Raw genomic sequence first — 21562 nt, forward strand, 5'->3', positions numbered from 1 at the left:
TTGTTGATGACACCCCTCCATACTGCCGCCTGGGCGTGTGACAGTGGCTGGATGAAAATTACCCAAAGAAATGGATTGGCCAGCCAATTCCCTGGCTGGCTCGATCACCCGATTTGGCGCCTTGCGCCTTTTACATTTGGAGCCACGTGAAAGACTTAGTTTACAAGACACCGGTAAACTCGCAAGAAGAGCTCAGGGAGAGGATCTTAACAGCTGGTCAACACATCAAGAACACCATCACATCACGAGTTAAGAGAACAAATGTCCGTAAAACCTGCGTGCCTGCATTCGCAACGGAGGTGCTCACTTTGAGCAAGATGTATAATGTTCTTTAAATGTATTGTTCATTGATTCCATTCACATGAAGATGAATGAAGTATTATTTCTTGTACACAAATGTGAATGTTAGCAACATTTGTACCTTGTTGGATAGCTGATGACACAAGGAAGTAATTTAAGTAATTTGTACGCTTCATGTCATACCATTTTTGTTATTAATATGTTGCCAAGTAAACTAAGATTGGATTTTTTTATCACCACTTGTAAGTTTAGATCCACATGTGATAGTTATTTGGCACAAACGTTTTTTCAATGAACCGCTTATTTGTTAGCTATCAGAAAACGCTGAAATATGTGCAATACAATCAGCTGTTTTTTCTCAATTCGTATTTTTATGTGGAAAATTGTCATTTAAAAAAAACAATAGAAATTAGATTATCTCGAAAACTACTAATTTTCGGATGGGGTATCATATGGGTCAAATTTATTGCAAATTGCCTCTACTTTAACCCCTTTCAGGGAATACATCTAATTACAGGTCACCCTGTATATATATACAGGGTGTTGCAAAATACCTGTTACAACGCTTGGGAGGTGATTCTACAAGTAAAAACAAGGAAAAAATGTCATGTGAAAAAATGTCGAAATCGGCACCGTTTTCGAGTGACAGGCGTGCGAAAATCGCCTCACACCATGTGTAAAGTACAATAACTCAAGAAGGAAGAAATATAGCAATGTCGGAATAAAATAATACAAACAAAATCGTACCTGGTGAATACAATGGTGCATCAATTGAGGCCCAGTGTAAATTGCGCAAGGGGACTCTCAAAGAAAGTGGGGAATCCCCTGATGGAAAATACAAGAAATTTACTACTATCTTCTACATAATGTTGAGATCGGAATGTAGCCAGTAAAAAATGGCGACGTATGTCCACATGTCCCACTACTGCTGGGACAACGTCCCACACCCGGGAAATAGGAAAATAACTGCAAATCTCCTGTTGTACACGGTTCACATTGCGGTTCGAAGAAAAGAAACCAATTTGTCGCATGTCTCACTACTGCTGGGACACCATCCCAAATGGAAAAAAATACTGGAAAATCATAAAAAAAAGTTTTCAATCCCTTAATGTTGACACACTACTTTGCAGTACGAAAAACAAAAGTTAAACAATGGCCACATGTCGTTAGGCTGTACATATACTACAAGAGAGCTCCCCAAAGAAAGTGGGTAATCCTCGAAGGAATGAAGACGGAGAATGGCGAGAAAACGCACACAATGGCATGTAACATTTCCAGGCACAGCACATCTGGAAGGGATTCCACTGAGAAGCGCACAACCTCCGCACATGCAGATCGACGGTATGAAGTACAGCGATATCCAGCATCTTCACTCGTACCTTTCACTAAAGGACACTATGTGGTGCTGATAGGGGCTCACACAAACACCGGTATACTCAGAGACGTTGTTGAAAATGTCCGCCATTGACTTCAAGACAAAGATGGCATCGGCGAAGCACTGATTGTCTGGTACGTGCAAATACCTCTGGCATGTCACCAATTGTCCCAGCAGCGGCACTAACACGAGCAACGAGATCCTCAGCACTTTCCACAGGGGTTTCATACACGAGCCTTTTCATTTCTCCCCACACAAAGAAATCCAGTGGTGTGAGGTCGGGGGAACGAGGTGGCCACGGTAAAGGTCCACCCCTGCCAATCCAACGATCGCCGAAAATATCGTTGAGTAAGGCTCTGGCTCCCCGGTCGAAATGTGCGGGGGCGCCGTCGTGTTGAAACCAGATACGTTGTCTACCTGCCAGTGGCACGTTTTCCAAAAGTTCAGGTAATACGTCATGTAGAAACACCCGATAATTCCCACCACACAAAGTAGATGGCAAAATGTACGGGCCTATCAAGTGGTCACCTACTACGCCACACCACACATTCACTGCGAACCTATGTTGATGATGGCGCACAATGATTGCATGCGGATTGTCCATATCCCAGACGTGGCTGTTGTGGCTATTGAACATGCCGTCCCTGGTGAACATTGCCTCATCGGTCCACAAAACTATTGTTGGGAACTCTGGAATGGAAAGAGTTTGTTGCACGTACCATTGGCAGAAATCCATGCGTAGGGGAAAGTCCGTGGGCAGTATGTGGTGCACCTTATGCAATTTGTATGGGTGCAATCCCTCCTCTCGAAGAACGCGGAACACATTGCTATGGTGGGTTTGTTGAGTACGAGCAATGACACGTGTGCTGGTGTCAGGACGGTCTCGTATCGCGTCCAACACGTCCTCTTCAAATTGCACAGTGCGCACAGTGCGGGGTCTTCCACAATCCCACCTACGGGGTAGTAGAGATCCAGTTTCACGCAGTCGAGCATCAAGTCTTTGAAAGAGTGCATGTGCTGGTAATCGCCTATTGGGAAAACGTTCGTGATACAAACGACGTGCTTCACGGCTGTTTCGGTTTGCCTCTCCATAAACGAGATGCATATCAGCAAGCTCGTGGGTAGAGTACTCCACCATTGTCTTGTTCGAGAACTGCCCAGAAACAGGGGCACTTTCCCTCCGAGTGACGGATCACAACTACCGTGATTAGCACCCACGTAATGTCACACAGGTGTCCACGCAGTTGTTGCAAACCGAGAAAGAACACGGGAATACGTACTCTACGTACAGTATTCCTTAGCGCAATTCAACCATACACACACGCCAGACTAAACTCCACGCTGCGAGACGCAGAACAAGACAGGAAAAACAACGGTCGACTACAGTCTCTACGTAGTATCCACCAACACTAATACGTAACAGGTGACCTACACTCACAGCGCCTCTAGTGGAGCTTTCTGTACCAATTAGCTGAAATCAATCTGAGCGTAATTTGACGGCATAGCGTCATTTTCGAGTGAATTTCCTATTTCCCGAGTGTGGGACGGTGTCCCAGCAGTAGTGGGACATGTGGACATACTTCGTCATTTTTTAATGCCTACATTCCGATCTCAACATTATGTAGAAAATAGTAGTAAATTTCCTATATTTTCCATCGGGATTCCCCACTTTCTTTGAGAGTCACCTTGCGCAATTTACACTGGGCCTCAATTGCTGCACCATTGTATTCGTCAGGCACGATTTTGTTTGTATTCTTTTATTCCGACATTGATATCTTTCTTCCTTCTTGAGTTATTGTACTTTACGCATGGTGTGAGGCAATTTTCGCACGCCTGTCACTCGCAAACGGTGCCGATTTCGACATTTTTTCACATGACATTTTTTCCTCGTTTTTACTTGTCGAACCACCTCCCAAGCGTTGTAACAGGTATTTTGCAACACCCTGTATATATATGAAGCATATAGGTATATTACATAATTAATTCATTTACCTCATAACAAACCAACAGCAAAAATTATATAGCCTAAATTGTCTCTCAAATGTGCACGCTCCTTTTCCTCCCAACATTGTTCATGCATTTAAGACAAAACCCATTAAGAGAAGCCTTATTTCTCTCTCTGGTAGTTTACAATGCATTACAGAAAACAATGATATTGGGAGTGAAGTGAACAAGAAAATTTTTAATCCATTTTTTTGCAAACTGGAAACAATATTGATTTAATAGGGCACAAATAATTTCACGAGGCGCCATGGCATCCTCTCTTTTAGAACTTTTATCGTTTAGATTGTTGGGAGGTCAGGGCCGACTCCCGCCACTCTGAACTTGACGAGACTAAGGAAAGCAGGTATTGCGAGCGAAGCGAGTGAGAAAATTTTATGAAATGTACTTTTATTTGCATAAAATTTGAAATAGAGGGGGATAACTGCCCCTCTGTGCCCTATGCAGGTGCCCTTCGCCATCAATCTTTGCCCCTTTGCCCACCTTAGAACTGACTTCCATTCAAGGTTGGGGGGGGGGCAATGCCCCCTGCTCCACTGTGGTTGCGCCACTAATATGCACACACAAATATAGTAACAATATGAAGTGTCTGTGTGATTCTAATGTATCCAAAAATTCTAATTGAATTTAATTATATGGTATATTTAAAACATTTAATTTGAGGTTCTTAGTTTACATTTGCCATTTCACATACTCAGACTCGAAATACATCTACAAACACAAGTCACACAAATGTTATTGTATATATTCTAGCATGCAAAAATTGTTAATTGTGTAAGAATTTCAAACTCAAATCTACCTAATCATCTTATCTGTCAGATTGCTCTACAAAGGATGGTAACAAAGTAAACAGATCGAGAGAATTCTGTTTTATTTTTCACACAACATTATTTTCTTTCATCGATAAATATATAAAAAAAATTCAACTGTGAAAATCTCGCCTCAGGGCATTTATCAATATGTATAAATTCAATAGGATTTGGATTAAGAAAAGTTGCAATTTTTCACGTCTATGGAGAAAAATCCAAGCAGAATTCACACATAATTCCTGGAATTCAAGGAATTCCTGATGAGTAGCCACCTTGCTTTTTTCATTTAGATCGTTCACCGCCCAGGGCCGACTCCCGCTAACCCCTACCTACTGCATTGAACTTGATGAGACTGTAATAAAGTAACAGTTGGGCTGAAAAGTTCGTAGGCTAACATAGTAAAAAATATTTTTTTGACAAAATTTGATTTTATTATTCAATACAGTTGCCTTCGAGGGCGATACAATGATTATAGCGGTCATACAATTTTTCGATGCCATTTTTATAGTACGATTTCTCTTCATCAGTGCTAAATTTCTTTCCAGCGAGCATTCTTTTAAGGTCTGCAAACAGGAAAAAGTCACTGGGGGCCAGATCTGGAGAATATGGTGGATGGGGAAGCAATTCGTAGTCTAATTCATATAATTTTGCCATCGTTTTCATTGATTTGTGACACGGTGCATTGTCTTGATGAAACAGCACTTTTTTCTTCTTCAAATGGGGCCGTTTTTTCGTGATTTCATCCTTATACCCTCCAACAACGCTATGTAATAATCGCTGTTGATGGTCTGGCCCTTTTTGAGGTACTCGATGAATATAATACCATGCACATCCCAGAATACTGATGCCATAACCTTGCCAGCCGACTGTTGCGTCTTTTCACGCTTTGGATTCGGTTCATCACGTGCAGTCCACTCGGCTGACTGTCGATTGGACTCTGGAGTGTAGTTATGGAGCCATGTTTCATCCATTGTAATATATCGACGGAAAAATTTGTGTTTATTACGATTGAATATCGCTAAACATTGCTCCGAATCATCAAAACGTTGTTGCTTTTGATCGATTGTGAGCACGCGCGGCACCCATTTTGCACACAGCTTTCGCATGTTCAAATATTCATGCACAATATGTCCAACACGTTCCTTTGATATTTTTAAAGTCTCAGCTATCTCGATCAACTTCACTTTACGATCATTTAAAATTATTTTGTGGACTTTTTTGATGTTTTCATCGGTAACAGCCTCTTTGGGGCGTCCACTGCGTGCATCGTCTTCGATGCTCATTTCGCCTCGTTTAAATTTAGCAAACCACTTCTCAACGGTTGATTTTCCTGGTGCAGAATCCGAATAATGTTTATCAAGTCAAGCCTTGGCTTCAACAGTATTTTTTTCGCCAAAAAGCAATGCTTTATTAACACACGAAATTCTTTTTTATCCATTTTTTCACAATAACAAAAGCTGCTTCACTCACAATGCTATATCTCACGAACTAATTATCCGGCAGCTGTGAAATTTATACACGTATCTTTTGAAGGTTAGTACTAAGTAAAAATCACATGGATTTAATTCTAGTAACGCCATCAATGAGTCAGCCTACGAACTTTTCAGCCCAACTGTTAGGTGCTGCAAGTGAAACAAGCAAGAAAATTTTATGAAATATATTCTTAATGGAATATAATTTGAAATTGAGGAAGGCAATTGCCCCTCCGTTCTCCCTCTGTAGGTGACCTTGGCCTTCTGGAAGAAAAATATGAAAACTAATTCCTTCTTGAGTATCCTTTTGCCCTGCTACTCTTAGATTCTGCTAGCCCTTTTTTCTACTTTAATGTTACCCCACTTGCCCCTCTCTAGAATTCATTTCCGCCAAAAGGTTGAAGGTAATGCCCCCTGCCCCTCCTGTAGTTGCGCTACTGCGGGCCTGGTTAAGACACCATGCATTGAAAAAAAATTAGTTTTCGATGCAGAGTTTTTTGTATGCCCGATCATTCATTATAAATGAAGCTGTAAATATTGTGCGCATTTCCTGGCAATATGATAAAAACTACCTACATTGAAATTGCCAAGTAAATAAATTATCTTTGGCCGGTTCAAATCTGGAAACTTTTCTAACGTTGGAAGCAGTCCAAGCGCCCACCCAGTGTTGAATTACATGGGTACCTGGGGGATACCCTGGGGGATAAAGGCGGTCAGGGGCATGATGCTGATCACATCACCCCCACTCACGACTGGATCAAGAAAGTGTGAGGAGTTACCCCCACACCCCCTATATGCCTTCATGGCGAGGTGCTAAGCACAGGGGAGCACTTTACCTTTTCAACCTTCTTTTTGGAGGAGACCGTTCCTACTTGGATTTCGTGATTTAGAATTTAAGAGCTACGTAAGTAGGCAATAGCTGTCTACGTGGTGAAGAAACGTCAGGAGCAACATGCTGCCGGAGGGTTGTTTCCTTCCAACAGGATTTGCAGGTGCCCGGGTCTTGTTGAATGGCCAGTTACCTTATAAGTGCAGAGTGCCTTGCAGGTGACGAACGTGAGCTGGGGAGCATGTAAACCTTCTTCTCGCGGGGCAAGAAGCAACAGGTAGGTAAAAGCCAGACTTTACAGGGCTCTGGGCATGATTAAGCTAGGGAAGTATAAAATTGATTCTCTAAATAAATTCATGAGACATAAAAAACATAGTTCAATAATGAAAAACTGAAATAGCCCATGTTCCTGCATAGAAAGAAGGCAAGACGATATGCAAATTTATATCATGATTTTAATAGTCTGAATTAAATCCTCACCAAATATGGCAAACTTGATGAGTTCAGATAGGTGCCAAACTCAAAATTATGGTCGCATTTTGAAATTAGCGACAGCTAAATTGCAACTGCATCATGAAGAAAAAATATTATTTAAGAGATTCCATCATTTTGTAAAAAATTTAGTTTCCTGACTGGGTAGTCCCAAGTCTCTTTCCCTTATACTACAGTGCTCAAAAACAGTTTTGCATATTATGATTGCATGCGGTTTGAGTCACGATATCCCCAAAAGGTATACAATGTTCATTATGTAAGCAATGCCCGAGAAAGAAACTGACATAATGCCCCAAGTAAGTTTGATATTCAGCAGATAGAGGGCAGTAGTTGCAACAAGATCCCTGAGCAGATTTGAAAGCAGCCCGATGGGAGGCATTGTCCATGTCTTATTCGCACTTGTGAGTTGGAAACTGCACAGAGAGCGGGTGGAAAATGAAGGGCAACATGCCTCGAGGATCCATTTCTGCTACGGATCGCATTCGAATTGTAACGCTGCTGCAAGAGGGATATCGCCAAGTGGACGTTGCTGCCCATGTTGGGGTGAGCCAAGTGACTCGAGTGTGGAAAAAGTTCAGGGAGACACAATCAGTTGCTGATCGACCAAGGACGCAAAACAACACGCAGGGAAGATCGGTACATGGTGATTTCGGCACGTCGTAGACCCACTGCAACTGGTAACAGTTTGTGCCAGGATCTGCGGTGGGCCTCGGGAGCGAATGTTTCCAATCAGACAGTGCAGAATCGATTTCATGGGGAAGGATTGACATCAAGAAGACCCATACCCAAGGATCCTCTGAAACCACACCATAAGAGAGACCGTGTTAGGTGGGCAACAATGCACAGCGAATGGAGTCAGGAACAGTGGGAGAACATGCTCTTGACAGACAAGGTCACCATCAGTTTGCACCCATTAAGCAAAAGCATAAGGGTTTGGAGACGATCAGATGAGAGATTGAACGAGCCCTTCATCCAGGAACGTCACGAGCAGCAGGGGGGCTCCATCATGTTTTGGGGTATAATCATGTTTGGTAGACGTATGCCTCTAATTCCTCTCTAGTGTCACATGACTGGTCTGATGTACAGAAACGCTATTCTCGAACCTGTGGTAGCAGGTTTCTCTACAACTGTGGGGGATGGCTTCATGCTGGTGGATGATAACGCTCGACCACAGCAAGCCAGAGTGGTTCAAGAGTTCCTTGATATGCATGGCATTCGACGCATGGTGTGGCCGGCGTATTCTCCAGACATGAACTGTGTGGAACATGCATGGGGACACCTGAAGCAAGCAATTGTCAGCTGCGAAAATCCTCCTGTGAACAAGGTGAAATTGCAGGAGGCTGTCATTCAAGAGTGGGACAGTCTTCCTCAGGAAAAGTTGAATGCTCTTATCCTTAGCATGCCCCGTCGTGTTCAAGCATGCCTTCGGGCTCAAGGTGGCTATACACGGTACTGAACTCCCATCTGTTGATACCAAACATGCCTGCGAGCCGTAGGTACACGGTATTGCACTGCCTTTCTTTTGTGTTTCGCATCCCGCATTTTCAATCTTGTGCATCTGGTGTGATTTTGTTTCTTCTGCATGGCTGCACTGTTTTCTTTCTGTTTGTATGTCTCCCCTGTACTCTTGAATATGATTCCATGTATCTAGTACAATAAAATGCTCACAAACCCTGAATATGCAAAACTTTTTTTGAGCACTGTATTTAAAAAGGAGTTAAGAAATAAAGTTTATCCAATGTGCTTATCTCTGTGCCAGACAACAGCACACACCACAGTTTTCTTTTAAAGTATACACATTTGAGATGAGATCCAACTTTGTAGCAATAAATGCATAATTTTCAACATGGATAGGTTGGTGTAATTTCCTCAATAGAGGTGAAACCTCCAATTACAGTCTTGTGCATGCATACAAAATTTTCTATTGTGAGCATTTAGCTGCTATATATGTGGTAAATTCTGCTACATCTCATGAATAAAACTTGCTTTCTTGTCTCATAATATTAAAAGTAGTAAAAAAATCTCATCAGAGAATACAATCCAAGTAACACTGTAAAAGCTTTGACCACACGGGGAATCGAACCTAGGATTTCAGCTTATGAAGCTGTCAGTTTACCGACATGGACACAAGCCACGGTGTGAAAAAGCATCCTATTAGGGTGATTTCTCCTGAAGATTGCACTTTTACCTGTCCAGTTCCAAACTTTCAATGCTCTAATTACATTAATTTGAAAGCAATACGCTTCATGGTATAGTGTCTCTAAGCTGTGCACACTATAGATTGTCCAGCGAAAAGAATAGACTGTTGCTTCAAATGGGCTTTTACTTTTCCTACATTCCCCCTCTTTTTAAATATTGTTTTCACTACTGAGCGCAAAGGTGAACACACATTTGCTTTTCTTTCGAATGTAAAACGCTATTCTGGAACTGGTTAAGCTTTCAGACCAGCAAAAGTTCCTTCCAGCAGCGCGTGTTTTTAATTTTGTTTGTGCAGGGGCACGTGAACGGAGGGGAACGGCGAGCCCAGCGTTGTCGACTGCTTTCCACCCCACCCCCTCAGCCAGTACCGCGGTAGACAAAATTTCACGTAAGGAGAGGGTGACTGACCGTTGGTTTTGACGAGGAATGACTGTGGCGGATCTGTGCTTTGGGTTGTGTTGTGTTGTGCTGTAAAAAACCGTTGGTTTTAATACTGAAATATGAGCGAAAGTAGTGTAAAGAAGAGAAGGCGTGGTGAGGTTCTCAAAAGTAAAGAAAGGCAAATAGTAATGAATATTTTTGTTTATTTAAAACAGAAAAATCCGAATCGCAGTGTAAGTTGGTTAGCCAGCGAGACGGCGAAAGCAACTGGAGTTTCTCGGGCTACTGTGTATAAAATTCGGGGCGAGGTTTCTCAAGTTCCTTTTGAAACACCAGGTAAGAAACGACCCAGGAAAAGATCGCCAATTACAAGTAGAAATGTAAAATATAATGATTTTGTCAGAAGTGCTGTGCGACGTAAAGTTCACGAATTCTTTTTTAAAAACAAACCCCCAACACTTAATTCTGTTCTTGTTGCTGTTAATTCTGACTCCACATTACCGAATTTTAAAAGATCAACGTTTCATGTCTTTCTCAAAGAACTTGGCTTTTCGTATGAGAAAAGGGAAAAGGGACAACAAATCCATGTTAATGGAAAGAGAAGATTTAATTTCTCTTCGCCATAAATATTTAAGAGAGATTAGGAATTATAGGCGTGAAAATAGAAATATTGTTTACACTGATGAATCCTGGGTGAACACCGGAACCTCAGTCAATTATGAATGGAAAGACAAGACAATTACAACTGCAAAACAAGCGTTTCTGGCAGGTCTTTCCACTGGTTTAAAAAATCCAACATCTCGCGGAGCGCGATACGCTTTAGTGCATGCGGGTAACGAGCGCGGTTTTCTGCAAAACGCCCGACTTGTGTTTCAGTGCAAAAAGAATACAGCAGATGCCCATGATGAAATGGATGGAGAAACGTATGAGATGTATTTTCGGGAACAGTTGCTCGTCAATCTCCCTCCGGGATCTGTTATTGTTGTTGACAATGCCTCTTATCATAGCCGCAAGCAAGAGCCAATGCCGACAACCTCGTGGAAGAAGAATGATTTAAGAGAATGGTTGAAATCTCATGGCATACGTTATGATGACGACATGTTACGGAGAGATCTTCTGGAACTTACAAATATTCATAAAATTAAGTACGATAAGTATAAGATCGATGAGATGGCAAAACAGATGGGGCATACGGTGCTTCGTTTGCCCCCATATCATTGCGAACTGAACCCGATTGAACTTGTGTGGTCACAGGTTAAGCATTATGTGCGGTGTAACAACACTACATTCAAAACTAAAGACATTGAAAATTTAATCACTGAATCATTTAAGACAGTAACAGTTGAAAACTGGCAAAATTACGTAAAACATGTCATGGACATAGAGAAGGAAATGTGGAATGCAGATGAATTGCAGGATGACGTTGATCAGATAATAATCCACTTGGGTGAAGATTCCAGCGAGAGTGATGATCTGACAGAAGAAAATGATTCTGGTGATGATTCTGCAATGGAAGGAATTAACCCCCTGGAGTGACATGTGAGAGAAAAGTAAGTTCATTAAGAATTATTCTTTCAGTTTATGTAATTTTGTGAATTTGTTTCTTGTTTTTAATAATAGCTCACCGTGAACTTATTTCTTCAATTTGTACGTACCCGCGATTCAAGCCCCACGCACGTTTGTTTGGTCTTGTACTTTCACTGCCAGTAGGTCCGTTACTCGCCCCTGCGGCAAGCGGCAACGCTGTTCTCATATACCCAACAGTCTATTCTTTTCGCTGGACAACCAATAGTGATGGCCAAACGGATCCAGATCTGTTTGGATTGGATCCAAAAGTCCTGGATCCATCTGAGAGTTTCGTATCTCAATCCCATTATAATATTACCACACCTTAAAAGGTATTATGATCTTAGATTACAAAGACATTTTTCATTAGTTAGTCCTAAAAAAATTTTTTCAAGTGTTGTTCCTAAAATACTTTGCTACGCATCGGCTAACGCACCCGTGCACAAAAATAGTCTTACTTGTATAACATAAAATGTCAGAGGTGATTTTGTAAATGCCATTGAAACGAATATGTATTCATTCGAATGTTTTGGAAATGGAAACACACATAAATGTGAGACATTCCATTCCAGGATGAAACTTTTAACACATTTAACAAGATAGAAATGTTATACAAAAATTATACAATTGTTCTAAAGATACAGTTTTTAAAATTAAAATAAAACATTATAATATATGCAGTGTTATACAGGGTGCCCATAAATTATCTTTACAACTTTAGACTTGAATAACTTGAAAACTATACTAGATAATGACAAACGGTTTTCAACATGTGACAAGAAAACTCAAAGTTTTTTATTTTTATTTTCCAGGTGATGCAGATTTGACGAAAAATGTGGATGCCACAGGAAAAAGCTCAGTGTGTAGCCTGGTTTATAGATACGAAGTCTGATACCCAAGTGCAACAAAACTTTCGGACACAGTATGGAAAGGAACCACCATCCTGACCCACCATTCGGGCTTGGCATACATCATTCATGGAAACGGGTAGTGTTCTCCATAAACAGGGGGTGGGTTGGCCATCTGTGTCAGATGCCAACGTGGACAGGGTGCGGCAGGCATTTGCAAGGAGTCCAACAAAATCATTGCATACGGCAGCCAGAGAGTTGGCAATGCCACGAGCAACAGTGCACAAAGTCTTGCATAAGAGATTACGTCTATATGCTTACAAGGTGCAGCTGCTTCAGGCACTTGGGTATCAGACTTCGTCTCTATAAACCAGGCTACACACTCAGCTTTTTCCTGTGGCGTCCACATTTTTCGTCAAATCTGCATCACCTGGAAAACAAAAAAAATTTATAAGTTTTCTTGTCAAATGTTGAAAACCGTTTGCCATTATCTAGTATAGTTTTCAAGTTATTCAAGTTATTTCCATTGTTAAGTCCAGTGTAAAATAAGGAAAGCTGTATTTTGAATTCACTGGTAAATAAATAAATAAATATTAATGAAGATGATCGAAGATGCTTTTGTGCAAGGTTAGAGTTTCAACCCCTAATAATATTCATGATCTAGCTTCTGTCAACATAGCAGATTCTGATATGTGGCTACAAATGTTATAAGTCAATGGCATATACATAATTACATTTTTAAACTAACTATTTGACAAAGAAGAGTGATTTTTCAGGAAAATATGAAGACATTCATCCAGCCTGTACTGATTTTGGGAGCTCTATTAAACTACTTTCGTGTTCAAATTACAAGCTAGAAAAGCAGTTTGCATACGTAAGAGAAAGAAACGAAAGTGATTCTGAAGGCACGTCATTCAAGCCATGATAGATATTCTTATTGCCTTGGATTGTTTATTTTCTCCCGTCCGCATCTTGAATGTCAATTTGATTTATTTTTTGTTAGCTTCGCTTTTCTTCCACATTCAGATAATCACAACGAAGAAGATAAATGATGATATGGGAAAATTGATGAAGGGACACTTGAAAAGAACAACCACGATCAGATCGGAATTCGAACCCGGGTCGTCTTGGTGAACGTCGACGTTGCTGTTACGTTAAGGTAGGAAAGATGTAATGGAACCACCATCCACTCCTCTCTTCTTTCAAATGAATATGGGCTTTTTCCCAAGTGCAGGGATTGAGGTAGGTTTTCTTATACGTAGATTAGTTAAGGGATACTGACCATCTCGAACATATTTTCCTGATTTTTTTCCTGCCACTCTCTTTTCAAATTAGATACTGCAATGTATTAATATTTAAAATAATGGTTTCCTGTAATTGTCGTTTCTTGTCACTCGGCAAGTCAGAAAATTCCCTGCATCCTGTGAAAAACTTTAGTGGTAAGCAACACTGCAGAGTGCTTCCCAAACCTTTACTTCGGCTGTACTGCCAAACGAGTGTGCCAGTTTCTCTGAACAGAAGTGTACCATGCAGTGACAGTTTTTGCCCTATGCACATGACAGTTGTCATGTTGAAAAAATTATTGAAAAATTAACGAGCAGTTAAAGGTTTACAGTCATGTCAGACACAGAGCTCTGGCAGTTTTTATGAAATGCTCGAAGGGGGTTTCCTGCTTGAGACCAGATGTTACATTATCAGGTGTTGGGAGCATTTATGGATGTTACTCTAATGCTGAGTTCCAAACCTGATTCACCTAACAACAAACGCATTTAATGATGTTTTATTAATGCTAATAGCCCTAAACCTGAGCAGCCTAACCTAACACATCAGTAAATGCTTTCATTAATACCTTTTCGCACATAATATGTCTGCCAAACACAGTTCAAGATGCATTAATACAAGAAAACAGATCTAATTCTCTTCTTAAATTCAGCTTCAGTTTTCATCTTAACTGACCCTTTGGCAGGGGTTTTCATTAAATAAATATTTAATTTCTTAATTACTAATTCCCAACTTTACCTAAGTAGGGGTCGAATAAATAAACGTTAAGAAAAACGGAAAAGAAGGTCTAGATAAATACAGAAAAAGTCAAGAATTCTGGATGAGTTACTTTGGTAGACACCCTGTCATTGAACAAAAACTACTCAAGATGAAACTTCTGGAACCATTTTAAATTACGATAATTGCTGAATATTTGTTTGCCATTACAGTTCATAATTCAAATGTTGAGAGAGTACTTTCATTACCATCCGCACAATAGACTTAAGAGATAAATTATTTTTTCATAAAGTCTGTAAAATGTTTGGTACTGGTCCCTATAATTTCAAAGAGTTTGACTGTCCACTCTAACATAAATATAGTTTGACTAAACCTGAAATTTTAATAAGAATTGTCTCCTCTGAGAAGTACTACTAAAATCATGTAGCAAGAGGTACATTGATTAGTATGATTGCAAGTTTTGAAGTTTTGCATTTAAAAATTCATTTTTTTAAAACTGAAAAGTGTGATTTTTCAACTACTTTCTAACGTGTTCTATAGAAATATGTACTGTTTATTGAGAATGTTTTGTGTCCTACATTTCCTGGTATGATTTAACAATATGGGGTGTTCATTCTATTACTTTCAAATTCAAGATACTCACTAACTTTGGCCTCCTAATGATGAATCTCAACTTGAAACTTGGCACTGGCATATAGAAATTGCGAAATTATGTGCAATTAGTAATGGTATGATTGCCGATACACTATTGTGGTAGCCATATTTGATGATGTGAACAATTGAAGATCGGTATTCATTACACTGTCTACAGCGTTGCGACATTGTTAATTTGTCACTTGGAGATCATTGATCGTGGAAGAATGGAGGAGGGAAGGAATGAAAAGATCGTTAATTTGGTGCAATCATTTACAGTAACGATGAGGATATGGAGAGAGAAGATGTTGTGGAATGCGGCTTCAAATAGAGGTAAGTTTGGCAACGGTGTGGTTCCTAGAGTGTTGTGCCGAAAGTTATACCAGTTGCATGGAGCGTTCACAGTGTTGCCAGGTCTACTGATTTCGCAGGAGATTTCCTGATTTTCAGCACGATCTACTGATCTCCTGACAAGTTTCAAGAAAATGTGGAAATCTCCTGATTTTTTGCTTTCTTAAATATTTATAATGAACAATATTTAAAAAAAATCGAAAGTTGATTTAAAATTTACATATTCAGCTGGTGGAATGCAAAGACCCATGAATATTTCGCAGAGAGAGAGAGAGGGGGGTTGGGCAGGAGGGTCATACCAGGCTTGATGATATTGGGAAAGGCGCAAGGCTTCTTTAGCCCTTGGTGCATTGAGACTCCAAAACGGGAATCCTAACTTTCCCCATCTGGTGCGGTTTTTGTCAAAGGGGAGGCAACTGGAAAGGTTACAACTAAATACCAATGTTGCCACCCACACATACGAACAAGTAAGTATTCAGTTTTATGGTAGTGTTTATTGCAAGAAAATGCTAGATACAGGTTCAGGTTTTTGACTCTGATAAAAAAGGGAGTCCATATTACAAATGCAGCCAAAGGTTATGGTTACAAAAGCTGTTAGTAAACTGTCGATTGATTGATTTATTTTTCTGCGCATTTCTTCCACTTTTGGCTTATCGCGAAGACGAGAATGAGTAATGATATGATGAAATTAATGAAGGGACAACTATGCCCAGGCCGAGATTCGATCCAGAGACGAGATCCCTGATGTCATAGCATTGTGCTAACCACTCAGCCACGGAGGTCGGCTTAGTAAACTGCTGTTGCAAACTTATACGTCGCAGTTTTATTTCTTCTTAATCATCTCGTAACTTAGAAATAATAGTTCATGTTTTAGAGCGATTGGGGGGGGCAATCCTTGCACCCCCCTCAGTTTTGGCACCCGATCGTCGCCACTGGTTGGGGGAAACTGTACCTTTACCTTAGGTCAATTAAGGGGGTGGGGTTATAGTACCCACAGATTGTACCCTTTGAAGTGTAAATTCATAATAAAATTTGTATTGACATAACAGCAAAAAATTTATCTTTTGACATCTAAAATTAATAATTAACGTTCAATAATGATAGTGGAAAGCTTTCCCACTCTACCCCCCCCAGAACGTTGATAATCCGCTATTATTAGTTCTTCTGATTTTTAAGCAGATCTCCTGATTTTTCAGGGGACGATCTCCCGATTTTTGAAAATCTGACCTGGCAACGCTGAGCGTTCATTTGTATGCGAGAAAATGGCATGTTGGATAGTGTAGATTGTATGTTTGTTCAACGAGGGTGTGGATTGTAAGTTTGTTCAACAAATCATTGACGGTAAGGATAGGTTACGTTAATTTTCAATAACGGAAATATCTTCAATTTGTTTCAAATTCGGTATACTTAGTAAGGTACTAGTTTACTATCCTTCGGACACATTTATTTATTTTTACAGAAGAAACTACTTACCGTAATAAGTTCCTGTAGCATTGTCGAACATCGGGAAGGTGTTTTGTGTGATTTGGGAATGTTTCAGAGTTGAAATTTATGTTGTTCGTTGAAAATTAATTCTCCGACGGAGATAGCGTTTGGCGCGTACATCTTCCGACAACATCACGTTCGTACACCTTCGTACACCATCACCTTCGTACACCGTCGTGACTATCATGACGGGTCGTGATTGTGTTTTGTTGATATGCAGTGTTTCGAACTGTCTGCGTTTGCGACTAGCGTTAGAACGTGAAACGGGAGGTAGAAGAATGACGTTTGCTGGATGTGTGATTAAGTTTGGGAGCGATTTTACAATACCGGGAATTTCTTCATTTTGTTTGAAATTCGGTATACTCACCAATTTTGGCCCCGTAATCACGTATCTGCAGTTAAAATTTCGCGCTCACACGTGGAAATAGCAAAATAATCTCAATTAAGTTCGTATTTCCACACCCTCGATTTCCGAATTTCCCGCCGGTTCCGGGCTCCGCCCCTGGGGTAATCGACTTACCGCCCCCAACCGCTATCGCGGCCCCGCCTGTTTCTATAGACTCCCTGTTAAGGGCATGTTAGAAATTGGCCAGATTCACCTGCCCCCAAATAAGCGCCAGCAGTTAAAATTTGGCGCTCACACGTGCAAATAGCAAAATAATCTCAATTAAGTTCGTATTTCCACATCCTCGATTTCCGAATTTCCCGCCGGTTCCGGGCTCCGCCCCTGGGGTAATCGACTTACCGCCCCCAACCGCTATCGCGGCCCCGCCTGTTTCTATAGACTCCCTGTTAAGGGCATGTTAGAAATTGGCCAGATTCACCTGCCCCCAAATAAGCGCCAGCAGTTAAAATTTGGCGCTCACACGTGCAAATAGCAAAATAATCTCAATTAAGTTCGTATTTCCACATCCTCGATTTCCGAATTTCCCGCCGGTTCCGGGCTCCGCCCCTGGGGTAATCGACTTACCGCCCCCAACCGCTATCGCGGCCCCGCCTCCGCTCCGCTCCGGCTACCCGCCTGTTTCTATAGACTCCCTGTTAAGGGCATGTTAGAAATTGGCCAGATTCACCTGCCCCCAAATAAGCGCCAGCAGTTAAAATTTGGCGCTCACACGTGCAAATAGCAAAATAATCTCAATTAAGTTCGTATTTCCACATCCTCGATTTCCGAATTTCCCGCCGGTTCCGGGCTCCGCCCCTGGGGTAATCGACTTACCGCCCCCAACCGCTATCGCGGCCCCGCCTCCGCTCCGCTCCGACTACCCGCCTGTTTCTATAGACTCCCTGTTAAGGGCATGTTAGAAATTGGCCGGATTCACCTGCCCCCAAATAAACTGCAAATTTATACGTGAGCGCCAAATTTTAAGTGCAGATTCGTGATTACAAGGCCCAAAATCAGAAACTTCACGGAATCCTCCACACCCGGTACAAACTTAGGTATAATTTAACAATACAGGGAATTTCTCCAATTTGTTTGAAATTTCGCATACTAACTAATTTAGGGCTCCTAATCACGAATCTGCAGTTAAAATTTGGTGCTCTCGTGTGGAACTTTCAAAATAACGTGTAGAAGGTTGTGATTTTACAACACCAAAAAAAGGCATAATTTCGTTAATAATTCTAATACTCACTAATTATGGAGTCCTGATCATGTATCTGCAGTTAAGATTTGGTGGTCACGTGTAGAAATTGTAAATTAACATGTAGAAGTTGTTACTTTCGCTTATTTTGCAATTTCTAGACGTTTCCGACAAATTTTAAGGTAACACTTTACTATACCTGAGACGGATTCCTTCAAATTTACAGAAGAAAGTATTTACGGAAATCATTTTCTGGAGCATTGTTGATGTTCCGGAATGTAGTTTTGGTCCATTTTAATGCGAATCCATGTGGTTTTATACGAAAATCTCTCTCCGACATGCTATTCCTGCTCCCGCCATTTGCTTTTTACACGAGAGCACTATACGCGCTATTGCTGCACGGCCATTTGCTTTGTGAACGAGTACAATGCGTGGTACGCGTGAACCCCGTAGCACGGCCCCGTAGTCAGTGTTTCAAGCCACACGGTGTTATCTCTAGAAGATGACGTGTCGAGGATGCGCCGTGAAGTTGTTGCCAGGTGTGGAAGATGCGGTAGAATTTTTAATTCAACATGGAATCCTGAAGAAAGAAATGGAATGCGGAAAATGTGGGACTGTATGCGAACTGGACATTGCAGAAAATGGTGACTGGATGTACATCTGTTCGAAGAGAGTCCAGGGCAGCACAATATGCTCCGTATTGTCCGTATATGCTAAATTGAACGAAAGGAGTGCTAATGGAACCTAACCTAACAGGCCTAACCTAACCTAGTAGGCATACCTCATCCCCGTGATGGTTCGTGGGGCTATCGTGAATTTTGGGGCTAATGTCAATCTTTTTTGGGGCTACCCGTGGATGGTTTGTGGGAAATAAGGAACAACAGTAAGTACTTGTTAATGTAAGAAATACACATTATTTTCATTAGAAATTCATTATTTCACCTAAATAAATGTTCCGCAATGCAGAATAGTACATTAGCAATGTAAAAAATTGTGATTTATATTGTGATCAAGCTGAAGAAGTGATATAAGTAAGTAAAAAAATCAATTTAAAATTACTAAAGTGTTCTTAATTTTTTTTAAATTGTTTAAACTATGCTTGCCTTACCTAACCTAACATTACGTCAATGGTTCGTTCCTGAGGTGTTTTTGGTAAATTTCTCGTATCGGACAAACGGCTGAAATTTGCTAGTTCATTGAATTTGAATATTCGTACTTACGTATTCTGCTTTGAGAAACATTGCTGAATGTGGCATTTCGCTTATTTCACGGAAATAAGCTCTATTTGCGACATATCGAGTAAGTTTTCTTCGTTTCTTTTTGCCTTCGGTAACACGCAAAATGGCGGTTACAGTTTCACTACCGTACTCGGCATGCAGTGTTTCCACCCCACTGCACCCAAAAATACCTACGTAGCCCCACAAACCATTGACGCATAGCCCCACGAACCATTCATACATAGCCCCACGAACCATTTCCGGTAAGGTTAGGTTAGGTAGGGTCACTATAGGTTACAATAGTTAAAAATTGGTTTCGAAAAGAAATATGCGTAGCCCCACACACCATTCTCGCATAGCCCCACGAACCATTGACGCATAGCCCCACGAACCATTGACACACAGCCCCACAAACCATTGACACATAGCCCCACAAACCATTTGCGGAAACGTACCTTCTTCAGTTAAAAAAACGCGTGTTTGGAAACACTGACCGGGATTACGTCATCAGACACAGGCTACATCCACCTGGAAGTAAATGAATGCAAGAGCTTTCGTGCATCGGTCACACATTTATATCAAAAAATAGATGATTTACCGGCAAAATTCAATGAACGATGCAAGAAAACACTTCCCCGAACTTCCACAAGTCTAAAGAAACTGCATTCGGTAAGTAATTTCTCCTGTAAATTTGAAGAAATCCGTTTGTCCGATACGAGAAATTTACCGTGTTTTTTTTAAAAAAATTTAATTTCTTTCTTTTATTTGAACATGCTTTGAAATCCCGAAAGTAGGTATTTTTTGGTAAAGGAGCTTGCAACACTGCATGCACACTCCAAGTCGACAAAACACTGGCTCAACGAACGATCAACGGTAAACTATCGCCATGTTGTGTGTGGCAATAAACAAGAACAGTAAGTATGTCAAATATGAAGAAAATCGGAGAGGGGTCCGGTCATCTCAAGTCGTTCCCATGAATTTCAGCTATGAAACATTCCATCACACAAAACACCTTCCCGATTTTCGACAATGATACAGGAACTTATTACGGTAAGTAGTTTCTTCTGTAAAAATAAATAAATGTGTTCGAAGGATAGTAAACAAGTACCCTAGATGATTTCTACCCTACATGCTCTAATAGTTAGGTTAGGTGAATCAGGTCTAGTTCGATTAGCATTTGTTGTGATTTAGTCACCTACCTTCCACCACAATAATTGTCCGAATATGCACCACGTAGAATTGATTTCGCATACCAATGACATTACATAGGTCTGGGATTTACCGCGAATATTTTCAATTGTGGCGGAGAGTTGCGTCAAGCACAATTTAACAGGATCTGACACTACGCACTTCCCAAGGTACATAGAGATTAGGTAGAGCCATCCGAAGATTGCCGATCTTGCACGAACGCGTGACGTCACCGGAGGAGCAGTGAGCTCGGCTGAAGCAGACTGCCCCTAGCAATTGTATGGGAGATTCAGAGAGCGAAAGTATATTATTACTTTTAGGAGGGGGAAAATAATAATTGTCAGCCTCCAAGATGGTATTGAGGCATCCTTATGATTAGTAACATAATTGAAAACTCGCTACTTTTAAAAGGGGCCAAAGTACATGTGAAAAAATGTATTTTGAAAATCCATATTCCTGAAATTTTCTGACCGATGCGCTACAAAGAAAGTTGCGTGTTCTCCTTTAGAATTTCGTCATTTTACAAATCGTAATATAAATTTAACAAAAACGTGGCATCCTATAGAAGAATTAAAGAGTTTAAAAATATAATTGATTAATAGACTTAGTTTATTTTACTTCGCTAATCGCAAAGATGAGGATGCGTGATGATACGATGAAATTGAAGAAAGGAAAGTAGACCCATGCCCGGGCGGGGATTCGAACCTGGGGGCCCTTGGCATCGTAAAGCGTTGTGCTAACCACTTCGCCACGGAGGTCAGCATTACAAGGAAATTTACAGAAAATGGCATCTATGTTTTAATATGCGAGAAACATTTGCGAGGAGGTTATTGAA

At 40.8% G+C, this 21562-nt stretch overlaps 1 protein-coding gene across 3 annotated transcripts in view; it reads right to left on the reverse strand.

Moving 5' to 3' along the window:
- The window catches only part of LOC145983852 (methyl-CpG-binding domain protein 4-like), a 44804-nt gene extending 23923 nt beyond the window's left edge, over positions 1-20881 (reverse strand). Inside the window, exon 1 of one of the 3 annotated variants that reach the window (XM_083116896.1) lies at positions 20739-20881. The gene's annotated coding sequence lies outside the window, so the exon portion shown is untranslated. Of the gene's footprint in view, positions 1-14913; positions 15026-20738 lie in introns of those variants that run through there. The other 2 variants (XM_083116899.1, XM_083116898.1) reach the window with 2 other exon arrangements.
- Between the last annotated feature and the right edge of the window lie 681 nt (positions 20882-21562).

This window comes from Lepisma saccharinum, chromosome 2 (genome assembly GCF_977018435.1).
Source record: "Lepisma saccharinum chromosome 2, izLepSacc3.1, whole genome shotgun sequence".
NCBI lineage: Eukaryota > Metazoa > Arthropoda > Insecta > Zygentoma > Lepismatidae > Lepisma > Lepisma saccharinum.